Raw genomic sequence first — 17,611 nt, 5'->3', positions numbered from 1 at the left:
ATTCTACCTCCTGTCTCTATAAATTTGACTGCTCTAAGTAATTCATATGAATGAAATCATATAATATTTGTCCTTTTGTGACTGGCATGTTTTAATTAGCATAATCTTCTTAGGATTCATCTATGTGGTAGTATGTGTCAGAATCCCTTCCTTCTAAAGACTGAATACTATTCCACTGTATGTATATATGTTCTACATTTTGGTTATTTATTCATCTGTTGATGAACACGAGTTACTTCCACATTTTGGCTATTGTGAATAATACTGCTATGAACATGAGTATACAAAAACCTAGTCAAGTTGCTGGTTTCAATTATTTTGGATATATACCCCAAACTAGAATTGCTGGATCATATCAATTCTACTTCTATTTATTTTTGATGAATTGCTCTGCCGTTATCTATACTGGCTGCACCATTTTAGTTAATTCTCACTAAGAGCACAGTGGGTTCCAATTTCTATACTTCTCTGCCAACACTTGTTATTTTCTTTATTTTTGGATAGTACCCATCTTAGTGGAGGTAAGATGGTATCTCAATGTGGTTTTAATTTGCTTTTCCTTAATAACTAATGATGTTGAGCATCTTTCCATGAACTTATTGGGCATTTGTATGCCTTCTTTCTGGTCAAGTCATTGGCCCTACTTAAAGCAGATTGCTTGCCTTTTTGTTGTTGAGTTTAAACACTTGTATTTGTATGTACATGTGGAAAACTACGTTCAAAGAACTGAATTTTTTCCACCCAATATCCAAATAAATCTTTGGGATAGTTTAGAGAATTACCCAGTTGATGATTGGGAAAACTTCCTTGAAAATACAAAAATAATACATGTTGTTTGTTTGAAGATAAGATTCATTTATTTCCAGTGAGATCACCCCTCTATAAAATTCATCTGTCATCAACCAAAAGATCATCCACTTAAAAATATGTAGGCTAATTTATAACTAACTCTTATGAATATGGCTAGGTAATAGTTGACTGTAATAATTCTGTAACACATCAGGGAAGCATTGCTGCTGCTAAGTTGCTTCAGTCGTGTCTGACTCTGTGCGACCCCATGGACGGCAGCCACCAGGCTTCCCCGTCCCTGGGATTCTCCAGGCAAGAACACTGGAATGGATTGCCATTTCCTTCTCCAATGCATGAAAGTGAAAAGTGAAAGTGAAGTCGCTCAGTCGTGTCCGACTCTTAGCGACCCCATGGACTGCACTCCACCAGGTTCCTCCATCCATGGGATTTTCCAGGCAAGAGTACTGGAGTGGGGTGCCATTGCCTTCTCTGCAGGGAAGCATTACCAGGTTTCAAAATGAAAGATTAGTCCTTGAATGGTAAAAAGATGAGATCAGATCTCTGTTTCAGTTTAAATGTCAGCAAAGAGTCTTTCTGAGGATGGTTTGTTGGTGTCCCAGTGAAGAATGCTGAAAGTGCCAGCTTCTCTTTAAGTTGTAGGAAAGAAGGTTGAGGATGGGGCCCTAGAAGTCTGAGCAGGCTTCAAGGTGACCCTAGAGGCCAAATAGTTTGTCTTCAAGCACAGGAGCTTAACTCCCTGCTTTAAATCAAAGCTCCTTTCCATCATTCAAAGTCCACTGCATTCTGGTCTCACCTTGCTCACCCAACCTAATTTCTCATTTTCTTTCCAACACATTCTCCCCAGTCAGGCTAGCCTGCTCTTCAATCCAAGCACACATTGTATTCCTTTGGCAGGTATTTATCTTGGGACATGAGGTATGCAAATAATATGACTTTTCTAACAACTTAACTTCCATTTCAAGCCTTTTTTCTGGTGAGTTACCAAACTCATTTTCAGTAAAATCAAAGTTTTCTTCTATAAAAAGGAATTTAAGGTGAGCCAAGGTATCAAATAGGTAGTCCATATTTCCTTGAAGTCCTCTGTCCAGTATTTCCTCACCTCTCTCCTTCCTCAGCCTGGAGAATAATCTAGCATTCTAATTCTTTCCTCCATGTCCTTAGTCCTCTCTTAAGAGCCCAAACTTTTTTTTTTTTAATCTATTTATTTGACTGTGCCAGGTCTTAGTTGCAGCATGCAATATCTTTAATCTTCATTGTGGCATGCAGGACTCTCAGCTGGGGCATGTAGGATCTAGATCCCTGACCAGGGATTGAACCCGGGCCTTTGGCACTGGGAGCGCAGTCTTAGCTATTGGACCCAGGGAAGAATCTGAACTTTTAAAAGTAAAAACCGCAAGGAAACTCCTTTCTCTTTGTCACTGCCTACTTTTCCCAAGGCAAGACACACAGAACAGCCCTGCTCTCCGAATGAGGGAAGAGGTGAGGGGGAAGGGGGTAGAGGAGAATGAAACACTGGGAGGGGGGCGGAAATAATCAGTTCATACGCAACACTTTATCTCACCAACTTCAACACTTTTACTCTGTTCAGGTTGTTCTTGGCTTAGAACATTCTTCCTCCTCTTTCCTTTACGACTCCTCTTGTAATTTGTCACATAAGTTAACTATGAATGTCTTACACTTGCTGTAGGATTGAAAGGAAAGTCGCTTAATTCAAGCCGTCATATGAGGCTGGAGTTCTAAGGTATCCAAGTGTTTATTTGACTCAGTAGTTCTCAGTGTGAGTATCCCAATCAGCAGTATCAATATCAAATGGGAAGTTGTTAAAAATGCTAATTCTCAGGTCTCTTTCTAGGTCTGCTGAATCAAACTCTGAGGTCAGGTCTTGAATCTCCATTTTAAGTCACTCAGGGGATTCAGTTACTCTGGTTTGAGAAGCACTGGTTTAACCAGTGTTAGTCAGTGGAAGGATATGCTAGCTAATAGAAGTGATTTCAATATTTGAATGCCTATTGAATGTATTTGAATACCTCTAAGTGATGAGGCACTCGTAACTTGCAAAGCATGTTTGGAAAACTGATTTATATTGGTCTGAAAATCTAAATCTGACAACTTCTACTCATCACTCATACTTACCTTCCTGGATTATGGGGAAGAAATCAGATTTCCCTTCCATGTGATAATCTTGAAAATATCTCAATATTACTATCATTTGCCTCTCTCTGCTCCTTATCCAGGCTAACGTGGCTTGATTTTTGAGTCCCTTTACTGTCTTGTTTGGGTTTCCCTGGTGGCTCATATTTTTAAAGAATCTGCTTGTGATGCAGGGGACCGGAGTTCAATCACCGGGTTGGGAGGATCCCCTGGAGAAGGGAATGGTGACCCACTCCACTATTCTTGCCTGGAGAATTCCAGGACAGAGGAGCTTGGCAGGCTACAGTCCATGGGGTCACAAAGAGTCGGGCACAATGAAGTGACTAACACTGCTACTGCTACTGACTTGCTTGCACATGGCTGAACACAATCCTATTTATTTATAGTTATCTATAATGAGCTCTGCTGTGGTTCAAGGTCAATCAAACTAAAGTACAATTTCTTGCTTCTAGGTACTATATATACTCCCATTAATGTTGGCTAATCTGGCCTTAGCTGCTGTTTTGGTGGCTACATTGCTAATTCATACAAAGCATATTATTAACTGAAATTCTTTGTTGTTTTTCATCCCTATCTTGGCTTTTTCTTTTTAACAGATGCTAGTAGTATATTATATTTCCTCTTTTTTATACCTTTAGGCTCAGTTCCTTGGATGCATATGTGTAACTATGTCTATTATTGTTTCCTGATTAGTTCTTTGACTATCTGATTAATGACATAATTCACTCTCTTGGCAATACATACCTCTTATCCCTTGAAGCAGGTCCCAGATGGCATAATAATTGAGTACTCAATAAATAATTTAGAAATATTTTATTGATGTATTGACAGATGTTTTCAGTGCAAAAATTTTCAATGCAGGATCTACAAGTTGTTACTTAGTATAAAGTAAAAACACCACTGTCTTTAGTTGCAAACATCCAGAATTATATATGCTGCTTTTTAAAGTTTTCCCATTGGTTGATTATATCCTCCAGTGTATACTTTGAAAGTCTATATTCTTTCAAATTATATCCAAGGATCAATTATAACCTCAATCTATATTCTTTCAAAATAATTTTGTGGTTTCTTCTTTTAGAATTGCTTCCAGAAGCTACTTTATGAATCACAGAAAAGAAACTCTTTCATCTTATAATGGTGGCAACTATTTATTTTTAAAATCAAAGTTGGAATTCTTCATGTTGATACCCCTCTGAACCGCTAGGAATATATTTTTAAAAAATGGCTTTTGGTTGTGTATACATATGCTCTCACGGAAGGACCAAAGGTAGTTCTTGACAGAAATTTCAATAAAGACTTTTTGAAAAGGTTTCCAACAATGGCAATGTTGTGTGCTTGCTTCTTATGGTGACTTTGCCTCACGTATTTGTTGTCTCAAATATCCCCACCCTAACAGAAGGAACCACAAAAAGATATTTGACTTCATAAAACACAGCCCAAACATTTGTAGATCAAAGTAGTGACACTCCTTAAAATATTAGTAGGTAAACTATATGCAGTAAATAGTATAAAATGTACTCAAATAGACAAGATTAACAATTAAACCATTAAGTGAGAAAAGCATGAGTTTATTTATTCATCAAAATGTATAGAGCCCCTTATATATAATGTGTTGGAAGAACGAAAATATATTAGACTCCTGGAATACGCCAGTCATTTTATGTGGACTCCCAGTGAAGTAGAGCTGATTATCCCATTTCACAGTCGGAAACACTGACTCTGAGAGGAGAAAGTGTCCTAGGTCACAGTGACAGTCAAGTAAGTTAAAAAATAGATACTTGAACTCAGGCCTTTCAGGCTCCAAGTCTTGTTCTCTTTCTTTTTTTTTTTTTTTCTTGTTCTCTTTCTATCTACTATCTTATACAAGGAATATTGCAAACCAAAAGATATAGTTTCTATACCCAAGGAGCTCAAAGTACTTCATAGAAAAATAAGTAAATATGGATTTTAAAAATTCTCTGTACAAATCAAAGAAAGCTGAGTTAAAATAAAAATTGAGTTAACTGAATAAAAAATAATTTTAAAATGGCAATGTTTCATTTTGACAAGAGTTGAATAAAATCAAGCCTTTTCCTGCCAATTGGTTAAGTTTTATTTTTAAATTAGCAATACAGATCAAGAACCATAAAAATATTTATATCCTCTTTTATTACCCTTTATCATAAATCCATTTCTGGAACTTTAGTCTAAGACAGTATTATAAATGTTGAAAAGTGGCATAAAGGTACTACTAGCTGAGTTGGAAAAAAACACCCCTGTATACATGTAAGCCCTTGCTGCTTAGCATGGAATATATAACTAGTGAGAGCCCACTGTGTGGCACAGGGAACTCGGCTCAGTGCCTGTGGTGACCTAGATGGAAGGGAAATCCAGAGGGAGGGGATACGTGTGTACACGTGGCTGATTCACTTCACTGTGCAGCAGCAACTAACAAAACACTGTGAAGCAACTGTACTCCAGTAAATTAAAAACAAATGCTCCTTCCCCTTTACTCTCACCACTGCCATACTGCCACTTCTGACAGCTGGCGTGTGGGTTTTCCACACTTCAAGCAGTTCCCCACGACACCAACTGGGTGGCCCATGATTCCATTTAATTCTGACACCGTCTACTCAGAGTTAACATCAGATCCCACAAGTTAAAGGCTGAGTTCCACAAGACTGCACCAACTTCAGATACCCATCGTAAGTTCCAGGTTGTCACTTGGACTCTTCACCAATTATCTATAAATCAGGGTTTCCCATGACCCTCTTCTCTTGGGTTTGATCAGTTGCTAGTACGACTCACAGAACTCAGGGAAACATATTTATTGATTTATTTTAAAGGATATAATTCAGGCTCTGAGTGAAACGCCAGATGAAGAGATCGATAGGAAAGAACATGGAATGCTGCTGAGGTCAGGAGCCCCTGTCCCCATGGAGTTGAGATGTGCTACCCTTCCAGCATGTAGATGTATTCACCAATCCAGAAGCTCTCTGAACTCCACACTTTGGAGCTTTTTATGGAGGCTTCATCACCTCAGAGTGAAAGATCATTAAGCCTATCTCCAGCCCCTCTCCATTGTCTGGAGAAGAGGGAGCTGGTGCTGAAAGTTCCAACCTTCTAATCATGACTTGATCTTTTTAGTGATCAGCCCCCGTTCTGTAGCTACCCAGGAACCCACCAAATGTTGTCTCATTAGAACAAAAGACACTCCTGTCACCCAGGAAATTCCAGGCAATTTATGAGCTTTGTGTCAAGAGTCAGGGACAAAGGCCAAATATTCGAGTACCAAGATTCTTTTAGTGCTCATATCACTTAGGACATTACAAGGGTTTGAGGAGTTCTGTGCCAAAAATTGGGGTCAGCAACCGTTTATAAGTATTTTTTTCTGTTTTACATTACCAGCAGTAATTTAAAAAACAGGAAAAAACTGCAACCACTTTATATACCTAATTTATTGCCTAAATGGTTGGATTAAAATAAACAGTTTGGTCTGTTTGTGGAATATTTTGCAACCATTAAAATAATGGTTATAAAGACTATGTAGCATTATAAAAACAGGTTGTATTAATAAATAACCATATGTGGGTCTACAATATATCAAATACTTATGATTCATGTTATACAAAAGATACAGGATAAAAATGAAGAAAATATATGAAATACTGTGTATTGCAGTAGAATAGTTTAGTTTTTTTTTTTTTAACAAATCTTTTATTAATTTTGTGATGAAGGAAAAAGAAATCTCCACATTTTCCTGGTATTATTTGCTGTTACTAGACATATCACATTCCTTTTTTTTTTTTTTTAACTTATGCTTTCTTTCCAATAGAACTAAGTTTATGGAAATCGGCTTTGTTTATTAAATTGCAATCAAATAATTCTAACTCAATCTCCTATAGTTCTAGTAAGGGGAATATGACACATTTGACACATTAGTGTAAATTAAGTGTCACAACTTCTCCATTCATTGTGAATCTGTACAGTTAAAATTTTGAAGACATTATGGCTCCTAGGATTAGTGGTTGAGATTGGGGATGCAAGGTCAGCCTCTTGGCTTCCAAGGAAAATACTTCCTTTCATTGTGCCCTGAATGTGTCTACACTGTGAGATGGAGAACAGGATTAGAGTTGCTATTGAAATGTGAATTCTCCTTGGCTCTGGCAAGGCTGTTGGGACTTACTTATATATTTTTGAGAGAAACAATTTGAAAGACGAATGGCTGGGGCCTCAGTTTGGAACTTGGTGACTCTGGCTGTCACAGCAAGGGGGAATCTGAGCCAGGACAGATAGCTGGACAAGAGTTGGAGCCCACACCAGTTGTGGGCTGGCATGAGTCCAAGCCCTAGGGAAGGAATAAATGGGCTGAGGGGTTAGTGGGGTTTGGGTACTTGGGATAGTATAGGGAGGAACTGGGAACAAAGGCAAGCCAGGGTGGAGTTTCACGCAGAGATGGAGCTGGCTCAAAGCAAGAGTCAATGCTAATGGGAACAAAGAGCAGACACAGGCTTGAACATTAAGCCTTATCAGAGAAAGCAAAGGCAAGAGACAGGAGCCAGTGATGAAGCTGGGCTGAAGCCCGAAGGAAGTCTGGTGTTGTAAACGGCAGCAAGGAAAGGCTGGAATTGTGGGGGAGACTTGGGGCTTCCCTTGTGGCTCAGTTGGTAAAGAACCTGCCTGCAGTGCGGGAGACCTGTGTTAGATCCCTGGGTTGGGAAGATCCCCTGGAGAAGGGAACAGCTATGCAGCATTCTGGCCTGGAGAATTCCATGGACTGTATAGTCCATGGGGTTGCAGAGTCAGACACGACTGAGCGACTTTCACCTTCACCTCTTTCTGACTCCAGCTGCGTGTTATAATGGCTCATATGTTCCAAGTGCAGAGAATTGTGTTCAGAGTGCCCCAAAGGAAACTCAACAGCTTATGACCAAATGCCATACAGATTTCTGGATGAGGTTTCTCAACCAGCATCTTCCTTAAGACATCACCACTGCTCCAGGGTCTATAGTCTAGATTGAAAAGAACGTTTGACTGCAGAGAAGCCCTTTCTCTTGAGAACTGTGGCTTACTGAGGAAACCAGATCTCCGTCATAACTGCCCAGATAAGCAATACAGAGTTCAAGTATTTCTAATGCTATTGGTAAGCATTTGTCATTTCAAACTATCAGGGATAGATTGTCTGATTTTTACAGATGAATTTTAACCTTGGAGGATGTGTGTGCACAGATGCACATCTCATTCCTCATTTAGATATTTACAACATGTATACTGTTGACCTTTGAACAGTGTGTTGGTCAGGAATGCCAGCCCTCCACACAACTGAAAATTCACGTACAACTTTAATGTCAGCCATCTGTATCTGTGGTCAGAAGCTGCATATTCATCCAACCAGCAATCATGTAGTTCTGTGTACATATTATTGAAAAACATCTGCATGTAAGTGGACCATGTCATTCAAACCCATGTTGCTCGAGGGTAAATTGTTTGTGTATACATTTGTATAAATATATATATATTTACATATCTGTACCTACATATACATATATACACACTTACATGTATATTACCTTTTTTTTCAATTTGAAAGTATATTTTTATTGAAATATATTTGACAGATAACATTGTGCAAATTTAAGGTATACTGCATGTTGATATGATATTTGGTATATTCTCACATGATTGCCATTGTAGAGATAGTTAGCTTCTCTATCATGTCACATAATTATCATTTCTTGTTTGTTGTAGGAATAATTAAAATTTAGTTTCTTAGTGAGTTTGATTATAATCCAATAATGTCTATATTCACTAGGCTCTGCATTAGATCTCTGTGACTTATTTATCTACTAGTTACAAGTTTATACCCTTGAACAACATCTCTCCTTTTCCCTCCAGCCCCCAGCCCCTGGCAACAACCATTCTATTCTCTTTTTCTGTAAGTTTGGCTTTTCTACATTCCACATATAAGTGATACCACACAGTTTTCATCTTTTTCTAACTTTTCTTGCTTAGCATAATGTTCTCAAGTTCTGTCTGTGTTGTTGCAAACATTAGGATTTCCTTCTTCCTCATGACAAGAGTCTACTTATCTATCTCAAATCTTCTTTAACCATTTTTCTATCTTTTTCTCTTAAAATTTTCTTATAAAATATGGTGGCTTTGAATTGAAGTCACCTTGACAATTTTTTGTATTCCATACATGTCTTTCAACTTTTTACTAGATTTAATATAGACTAGAACATGGCATCGGAGAGGGTGATGGCACCCCACTCCAGTACTCTTGCCTGGAGGATCCCATGGATGGAGGAGCCTGGTGGGCTGCAGTCCATGGGGTCGCAGAGAGTCGGACACAACTGAGCGACTTCACTTTCACTGTTCACTTTCATGCATTGGAGAAGGAAATGGCAACCCTCTCCAGTGTTCTTACCTGGAGAATCCCAGGGATGGGGGAGCCTGGTGGGCTGCCATCCATGGGGTCACACAGAGTCGGACACGACTGAAGCGACTTAGCAGCAGCAGCAGCAGCAGAACATGGCATATCTTGTGGGAAGTTTTCATGGACTCTGCCCTTCTGTGGTCTCACCGATACTGGACTGAATTGTTTGTGGGAGCACAAAGCAAGGTGTCTTAACAATGCAGGCAGCAAACAGCCCAGTTTCTCCTGTAGCCCATAGACTCTGGCAAATGTGGCCCATTATGTGTGACTTTCTTGACTTTCTGTTCTAAGTCCTCTCTGCCAATAAGCAGTCACTGACTGAGTCTTGATAAAGACTCTCTTTGACCAAACCCTGGTTAGGCTCTTAAATCCTTGAGACCTTGACCTTGTGTTTTCTGTCTGTTTGGGAAGAAACATCACCCAGCTATAGCAAGAATCTTTCTAAATTGGTTTAAAGAGAACCCTCCACCCTTGATATCTGAGAAAATTCCACATCTCCCAGCATTTCTCAAGTAATATCTGATCACTCTGGTCTGCCATCAGCAAGTATTCTGTCAAGTCACTTTGCACAGAAATCCTCCCTTGGGACTTCCCTGTTGATCCAGTGGCTAAGGCTCTGTGCTCCCAAGGCAGGGGGCCTGGGTTCGATCCCTGGTCAGGGAACTATATCCCACATGCGCGACCTGACACAGCCAAATAAATAAATAAAAAGAAATATTAAAAAGAAATCCCCCCCTTTCCCCTGTAAATAATATAAGTAATCCCCTTGTAATTTTCCATCCACTGACCTCCACCCTTGACTATAAATCCCCACTTGTGCATGTTGCTTTTGAAACTGAGCCCAGTTCCATACTGAGATCTCTTTTCCTCTATTGTAACTTTCTGAATAAAATATATATTTTACCACTTCAACTACCATCTAGCTCTGAATTTAACAGTCTCAGCTTTTTTTTTTTTTTTTTTAACAGTCTCAGCTTTAAAACTTCCTGCCACAGTTGCCTTTTGAGCCATTTGCCTTACATTTCATTGGTGCAGAGTTCTGTAAATTAAGATGATTTAGGAATGAGTTGCAGAATCATAGACCTGTTTTGAATCCCAGCCCTTTCATCTGCTAGCTGAGTGGCATTTTTGAGAATACTTTATCCACTGTACCTCAATTTTCTTATTTTAAAAATGGGCATAAATGGAGAAACAGACATAGAGAATAGACTTATGAGGGGAGAGGGGAGGAGAGGGTGAGATGTATGGAGAGTTACATGGAAACTTACATTACCATATGTAAAATAGATAGCTAACGGGGATTTGGGAAGGAGGTTCAAAGGGAGGGAATCTCTGTATACCTATAGCTGACTCATGTTAAGATTTGACAGAAAACAACAGAATTTTGTAAAGCAATTAACCTTCAATTAAAAAAATGAATTAAAAAAAATGGGCATAACCATACAGATCTACTAAGATTATGAGGAATAAATGAAGTAACACTTGAATAAGTGCTTAGGACAGAATAGTAACATAATAAATGATATTATTATAATTTTGGTGGGGTTGCACAATGAGAAGAAATGTGGGAGTGTTTTATAGCGAGAAAACTGCTATTTAAAAGTGTATTTCTTTTTTTATATATTCTTTTTCATTATGGTTTGTTATAGGATATTGAATATAGTTCCCTGTGCTAAACAATAGGGCCTTATTTTTCTTATCTATTCTATATATAATAGTTTGCATCTTATAGTCCCCCAAAAAGTATGTTTTTGCTGTTGGAGATATCAAGTCAGCTTGGACCAGATCTTCTTTTTCTAGAAAGAACTAGTTAATGGCTTTTCTTAGAATCATGGATGTGTAGTAACAAGCTTACTTGTTTATGGAGCAATATGAGAATACTTAAATCATAATCAAGAAAAATATTATGGCATTAAGTATACAATATGATCAAATACTTATAATTCATATTCATAAGAAAGGTATAGTATAAAGTTGAAGCAAATACATGAAATGCAGATGTATGATGGTGGTAGAATAGTATTTTATCTGGCCAGACCATTGTCTGGCCAACCCCTCTCTATGCTCTTGGTAGATAGGGGTTACTGGTTGGTGTATGTAGGGTGGGAAGAGGGAAGATATATTTACATGAGGTGCCAAGGAACTTTTAAAAATCAAAGGGATTGAGATCCTTAACTCTTGTCTTTTGAGGTTCAATATTGTTAGAATGTCTCTGACCTCATGGACTAAGGTGTTTCCAGTTGAAGGCCCTGACCAGACCAGGTTTCTCCCACCCAGGAAGGAAGTCACTAAGAAGAAGGGAGGGTTTAGGCTTGTGACGCATGTCCCAAATAAGGTCCCAGATGGTAATGGGGAAGACTGGGTCGGGGTCGCTCATCCAACCCTCAGAGAAACTCTACAAAGCAGGACCAGGTTTTATCCCTGTTTTTCACTACAATGCCTAGGCAAAGAGAAGTGAAGAAATTTGCCCAACTTAAGAGTGCCAGGAGGTCATTCAGAGCTGAGACTTGAACTTGTTTGTCTCCAGGATCCTTGCATCTCACAACTACACTCCTTGTCTTATCTAGATCCTTATGTGGCTCTTCTCCTCCTCAGTTGACAGAATAAAGAAGTGCGGGTTGGAGTTGAGGATTAAGACATATACTTCAGTGAGAAAGGTACTGGCAATTAAAAAGAACCCCAAAAGGCGTTGAGGTTTCCTGGCCTCCTGCAGGAGGGTAATGATTATGTGATGTAATCCGCATTCTTGCTTGACTTTTGGAAAAGAAAGAAAACAAGAATTTTCAAGATGATTACCTAAGATTAAAGGTCATTCTGTGGCCATGTTTGGTTGGTTGTTTTTCCTGTGAAAACTTGATCTTTCCGGACCTCAGTGATCTCATCTGTAAAATAAGTGTTGTACTAAGTCATTGTTTAAGTTTCTTTTCATGCCTTAAAGTTTGTGAGTGCAGGAATTTACAAGCTTTTTTTTCTGGTATTTAACCTTTGGCCTTAGCCTGTTTAGCACTATGATCAAAACTGATGGACTCAACTGGAAGTTGATGTGACAGGTGAGGAAGCCAGGACAAAGGACTTGAGGGAAGTTATGAAGCAGGGACAGGTTTCACAGCTAGCTATTAAATGGAGCTGAAAGGAAAGAATTCAAGATTTCAGAAACCAGTAGACAAAGCAGAAAAGGTTGAAGCTCAGAAAAGGCTTTCAGAGGGATTACAAAGAGAATGGTTGTGCCTTAGACTTTAGCAGGCTGCGAATTGATTGGCCAGTGTGAGTCAGAAGAAAGGGTTAGCCATCACAGGGCTGTGGGTGATAGATGGCTGTCTGGCGTCTTGGCCTTACCATCCCAGCCTCAGTCTCTCAGAAGCTGGTATAGCATTGACACTATTACCAATAATTCTGCTCCCAACTACACAAAGCTTTCTTAGTCTTAGTTCAGGTAAAGAAATAGATAGTAATTAAGTAAAGGAAAAGTGAAAAAAAACAAATCACAAAAACATAGATGGGAGCAGATTTTACTCTGAATTGTTTGAAAGAGTAACTACTTTTTGTTTCCTCTTCCTTCCTTCTTTCTTCTCATCTTCCTCCTTTTTGCTCATTACCCACTTCTTTCTCCTTCCTTTCTCTCTGGTTCCCTTTCCTCACCCCTTCATTCTTTCATCCCCCACTCCCAGCACTTACAACACTGTGTTTGAAAGCCCTTGCTAGGGACTCACCTGGTGGTACAGTGGTTAAGGCTCCATGCTTCCAATGCAGGGGTGCAGGTTTGATCCCTGGTTGAGGAACTTATATCCCATATGCTACAACCGAGAAAAAAACACACCAAATAGTTTAAAAAAATCCAATTAAACCAAAAACAGTCCATTCTGAGCACTGTGGCCAACAGAAAATAAAGGAGACATGTTTCTGTTTTCTCACATTGTTCTCAAGCAACAAGTTCAGTTCAGTTCAGTTCAATTCAGTCGCTCAGTTGTGTCCGACTCTTTGCAACCCCATGAACCATAGCACGCCAGGCCTCCCTGTCCATCACCAACTGCTGGAGTCTACCCAAACCCATGTCCATTGAGTCGGTGATGCCATCCAACCATCTCATCCTCTGTCATTCCCTTCTCCTCCTGCCCTCAATCTTTCTCAGCTTCAGGGTCTGTTCAAATGAGTCAGCTCTTCGCATCAGGTGGTCAAAGTATTGGAGTTTCAGCTTCAACATCAGTCCTTCCAATGAACACTCAGGACTGAGCTGCTTTAGGATGGACTGGTTTGCTCTCCTTGCAGTCCAAGGGACTCTCAAGAGTCTTCTCCAACACCACAGTTCAAAAGCATCAATTCTTTGGTGCTCAGCTTTCTTTATAGTCCAACTCTCATATCCATGACTACTGGAAAAACCATAGCCTTGAGACAGACAAAGAATGTGGTAAAACATTGTAAGGGCTTCCCTGGTGGCTCAGTGGTAAAGAAACTGCCTGCCAATGTGGGAGACCAGGGTTCAAACCCTGGATTGGGAAGAACCCCTGGAGAAGGAAATGGCGACCCACTCCAGTGTTCTTGCCTGGGAAATCCCATGGGCAGAGAAGCCAAAGAGTAAAAATCCTCCCTCATATTTCTTTTTCTCACTTCCATTCTGTCTGTGCAGCCCTATCCCAAATCTGCTAACGTCTTTCCTCTTCCTCCTCTATTCCTCCCCTTCTCCCTTCTAAAGCTTGCTCTGAGGATTGGATGACTAATGGCTAAAGATTTTCCCTGTGTTGGGAGAAAAAAAGTGTCCTAAGGTTCACTGTGTCATATGAAGCAAATTTCAGACATAAGATCACTCACTAGTTGGGGTTTCCTTTTTTTTTTTTTTTTTTAAATATTGAAACAGATATACTGAGGGTTTAAAAAAAATAAGCTTCATCTTTTTTTGTTGAGTAATGATGGTATTTCTAGGATTTCACTGAGTGCTTACCATGTGCTAGATGCTTAATATATGACTTCTAAGCCTTGTTTTATCACTCCACTGCTACTCTTAATTCATAGATGAGAAAACTCAGAGCAGTTAAGTGTTAGTTGCTCAGTGGTGTCCAACTCTTTGCGACCTCATGGACTGTAGCCTCTCAGGCTCCTCTGTCCATGGGATTCTCCAGGCAAGAATTCTGGAGTAGGTAGACATTCCCTTCTCCAGGGGATCTTCTCGACCCAGGGGTTGAATCAAGGTCTCCTGCATTGCAGGCAGATTCTTTACTGTCTGAGTCACCAGGGAAGGCCCAGTCTGAGGTAAAACAGCCAGAAGTGGAATTAGAACATAAATCTGTCTAACTCAGAAACTCAAACTCTTTTCACTACCTCTATGCTTTAATGACAAGGGGAATTCCATACAATCATTTTATTTCTCATCAGAATAATTCTACTTTCAAGTTCTCTGTTTTTTGTTTTTGTTTTATTTCTTAAACTTATGAGGTAAGGCACATGTTTAAGCTAGGCTACTAGCTTTGAGAAACAATTGGTTTCCTTCTAGGTTATACAATGAGTATCTGCTCTGTTTTTGTTATCAGTTGTAAACTCTACTATGATAGTCGATTAAATTTTTCAATAATCAGAAAAAAGTCTCAGTGGTATAATTTTTTAAAGTTAAGACATTTTCCTCTTAAAAACTGATTAATGCTTATTTATAAAAACACATGTAGTTTCATACATTAATATTCATGGTGCAAAACACAGATGGACTTAACAGCATTAACAAAAGCAAAAGGAAATTATAAGTGTTCTTACTGCTTGGTATCACATATAGATTTAATAGAAGTTCCCAGAAAAAAAAAAAAACTCACTTTGATGTTGTACACCTTTAAAATAACATTGTGAATTTTTTAACCAATTTAGTTCAAAAGATTGTAACAGAAACCTAATGGATTGTTAATTTTTTTGAATTTCGACATTGATTAAATCATTCTTGGTGCATTAATATTAATTTGCAAAGAAACTATTATGCCAGTATGCTTCTGTTACAATATAATAATCAATAAGGGGAAATGCAGCATTGAATTGAGATGAGTTGTAATAGACTGTGACATTAATTTGTGCTCTTCCTATCATGAATTTGTATCAAATTGTTGAACTGATGCAGGTCATGTCCATGTTACAACAGAATTTCATGCCGTATTTATGTGGTGCCTGTATATTAGAGGCAGAATTTAAACAGTGGTTCCTTTAACCCATCTGGGTGTCAACACTTTCATCTGTAGGTACAGATTATATTGCATCAAAACAGTGTCTGACACGTTGCTAGAATTTGGTGTGAGTTTACTATTAGAATTTATGACCCCTATTTTAAGAGCAGGAAAACTATTAGGGTGCCTGTAACAGCTGTGCTTGAAGCTAAAACTGCCAGTGGTCAGAGATACTAAATCTGTTTAAATGTGGACCTAATACAGTTTACAGTCCATGAGAGAGGTTTGGAGAGAAGGACTTGGACCATATATGAGGGGTGGGATCTTTAATAGGGGAGAGCAGGCAACAACATTCTGATGTCAGCCATAAGTTAAACTCTTAATTTTCTGAGTTTTCCAAAATGTGAGTCCAGGGCATGCTCAGGAAGAAATTGCAGTGCTCCATCCAAATAAGCTTTAAAAACATTGTGTAACCTACTCTCTTCTTGGAGACTCACAGTATTCATTTACATAGCAAAGGCTTAGAGATATGTGAAAAAGAATGCTGCTTTAACTTAATTCTACCTCACTTTTCTCAAACTTATTTCATAATGGAATTCTTTAAAAATATACCACCTTTAAATAGCCTGTATAATTAGTCTTCCTTGGAACACATTTAGAGAAATGCTGATTCATAGAAAACTCAAAATTCAGCTACTTTTCCCTTTTTAAAATTCATGAGTTCAAGACAAATTGTACTGACAAATAGCCTCTCCAGTTTACCTTTCCATCCATATTTAGATGTACATAACTTATCAACCATGTGGTAGGTAGTGAATTCATAACACCCAGGTAAGGAGATCAGATGCCATGTACCTGCCAGATATGTCTCCGTTTGATTGTTTTGTTTTGTTTTTTGGTGACTTCCTCCCTCCCTGGCTCCCTCTCTCCCTTCCTTTCTTCCTCCTTTCTTTCTTTCTCTCCCTGTCTCTCTTTCTTTCTCTCCTCCCCTCTTTCTTTCTTTTCTTTCAGTTTCATTGAGCTATTAATTGACATACAGTGCTGTATAAATTTAAAGTGTACAGCATAATGATTTGACTTACATGCATCATGAAATGATTATCACAATATGTTTAATGAACATCCATCATTTCACACAGATATAAAATTAAAGAAACAGAAATAAAATTTTTCCTTGTGATGAGAACTCTTTTTAGGATTTACTCTCTTTAACAGCTTTCAAACATAACATACAGTAGTTTTAATTATATCTGTCTTGTTGTACATTATATCCCTAGTACTGATTTATCTTATAACTGGGAGTTTGTACCTTTCGTGCAGTTCCCCCATCCTGACTCCCTGCCTCGGCTCACCACAAATCTGATCTCTTTTTCTCTGAGTTTGTTTGTTTGATTTTGAAGTATAATTGACCTCCCACACTGTATTAGTTCTTGTTATGCAACATAGTGATTCACTATTTCTATACGTTACAAAATGATCACTATGATAATTATAGTTACCATCTGGCACCATATAACGTTACTTCATTGTTGACTATATTCTCCAGGTTGTACATTTCATACCTGTGGCTTATTTATTTTAAAACTGGAAGTTTATACCTCTTAATCTCCATCACCTATTTCTTCTCTTCCCGCCTCCCTTCTCTGTTGCATGCATGCTCAGTCGCTCAGTAGTGTCTGACTCTTTGTGACCCCATGGAGTGCAGCCCACCAGGCTCCTCTATCCAAGGCGTTTTCCAGGCAAGAATACTAGGGTGGTTGCCATTTCCTACTCCAGGGATCTTCCCGATGCAGGGATTGAACCCACATCTCTTGCATTGGTAGGTGGATTCTTTACCACTGAGCTACTGGGGAAGTCCCTCTCCTCTGATAACCACCTGTTTTTTTTTGTCTATTTCTATAACTCTGTCTTGCTGTTTATTCACTTGTTTTTTTTAGACTCCACATATACATGAAATCATACAGTATTTGTCTTTCTCTGTCTGACATATTTCATTTAACATCACACCCTCTAGGGCTAGCCATGTTGTTGCAAATGGCAAGATTTCATTATTTTTTAGGACTGAATAATATTCCATTGTACACATATACTGCATATGTAT

General features: G+C 38.8%; 2 long non-coding RNA genes across 2 annotated transcripts in view; one reads left to right on the top strand and one right to left on the bottom strand.

Annotated features, from left to right (window-relative positions):
* LOC138991177 (uncharacterized) overlaps nucleotides 1–4,316 on the top strand; it is a 56,022-nt gene extending 51,706 nt beyond the window's left edge. Inside the window, exon 5 of the long non-coding RNA XR_011467138.1 lies at nucleotides 4,040–4,316. This is a non-coding gene — a long non-coding RNA (uncharacterized lncRNA). The remainder of the gene's footprint in view (nucleotides 1–4,039) is intronic.
* Nucleotides 4,317–9,380: 5,064 nt separating this feature from the next.
* On the bottom strand, nucleotides 9,381–14,101 carry LOC138991176 (uncharacterized). Its single transcript, XR_011467137.1, has 3 exons — nucleotides 13,087–14,101; nucleotides 12,173–12,258; nucleotides 9,381–9,533 (listed from the first exon to the last, which is right to left on the bottom strand). It is a non-coding gene; the product is annotated as an uncharacterized lncRNA (long non-coding RNA).
* Between the last annotated feature and the right edge of the window lie 3,510 nt (nucleotides 14,102–17,611).

Source organism: Bos mutus, chromosome 16 (genome assembly GCF_027580195.1).
Source record: "Bos mutus isolate GX-2022 chromosome 16, NWIPB_WYAK_1.1, whole genome shotgun sequence".
NCBI lineage: Eukaryota > Metazoa > Chordata > Mammalia > Artiodactyla > Bovidae > Bos > Bos mutus.
This window is presented reverse-complemented; position numbering and strand designations above follow the sequence as displayed.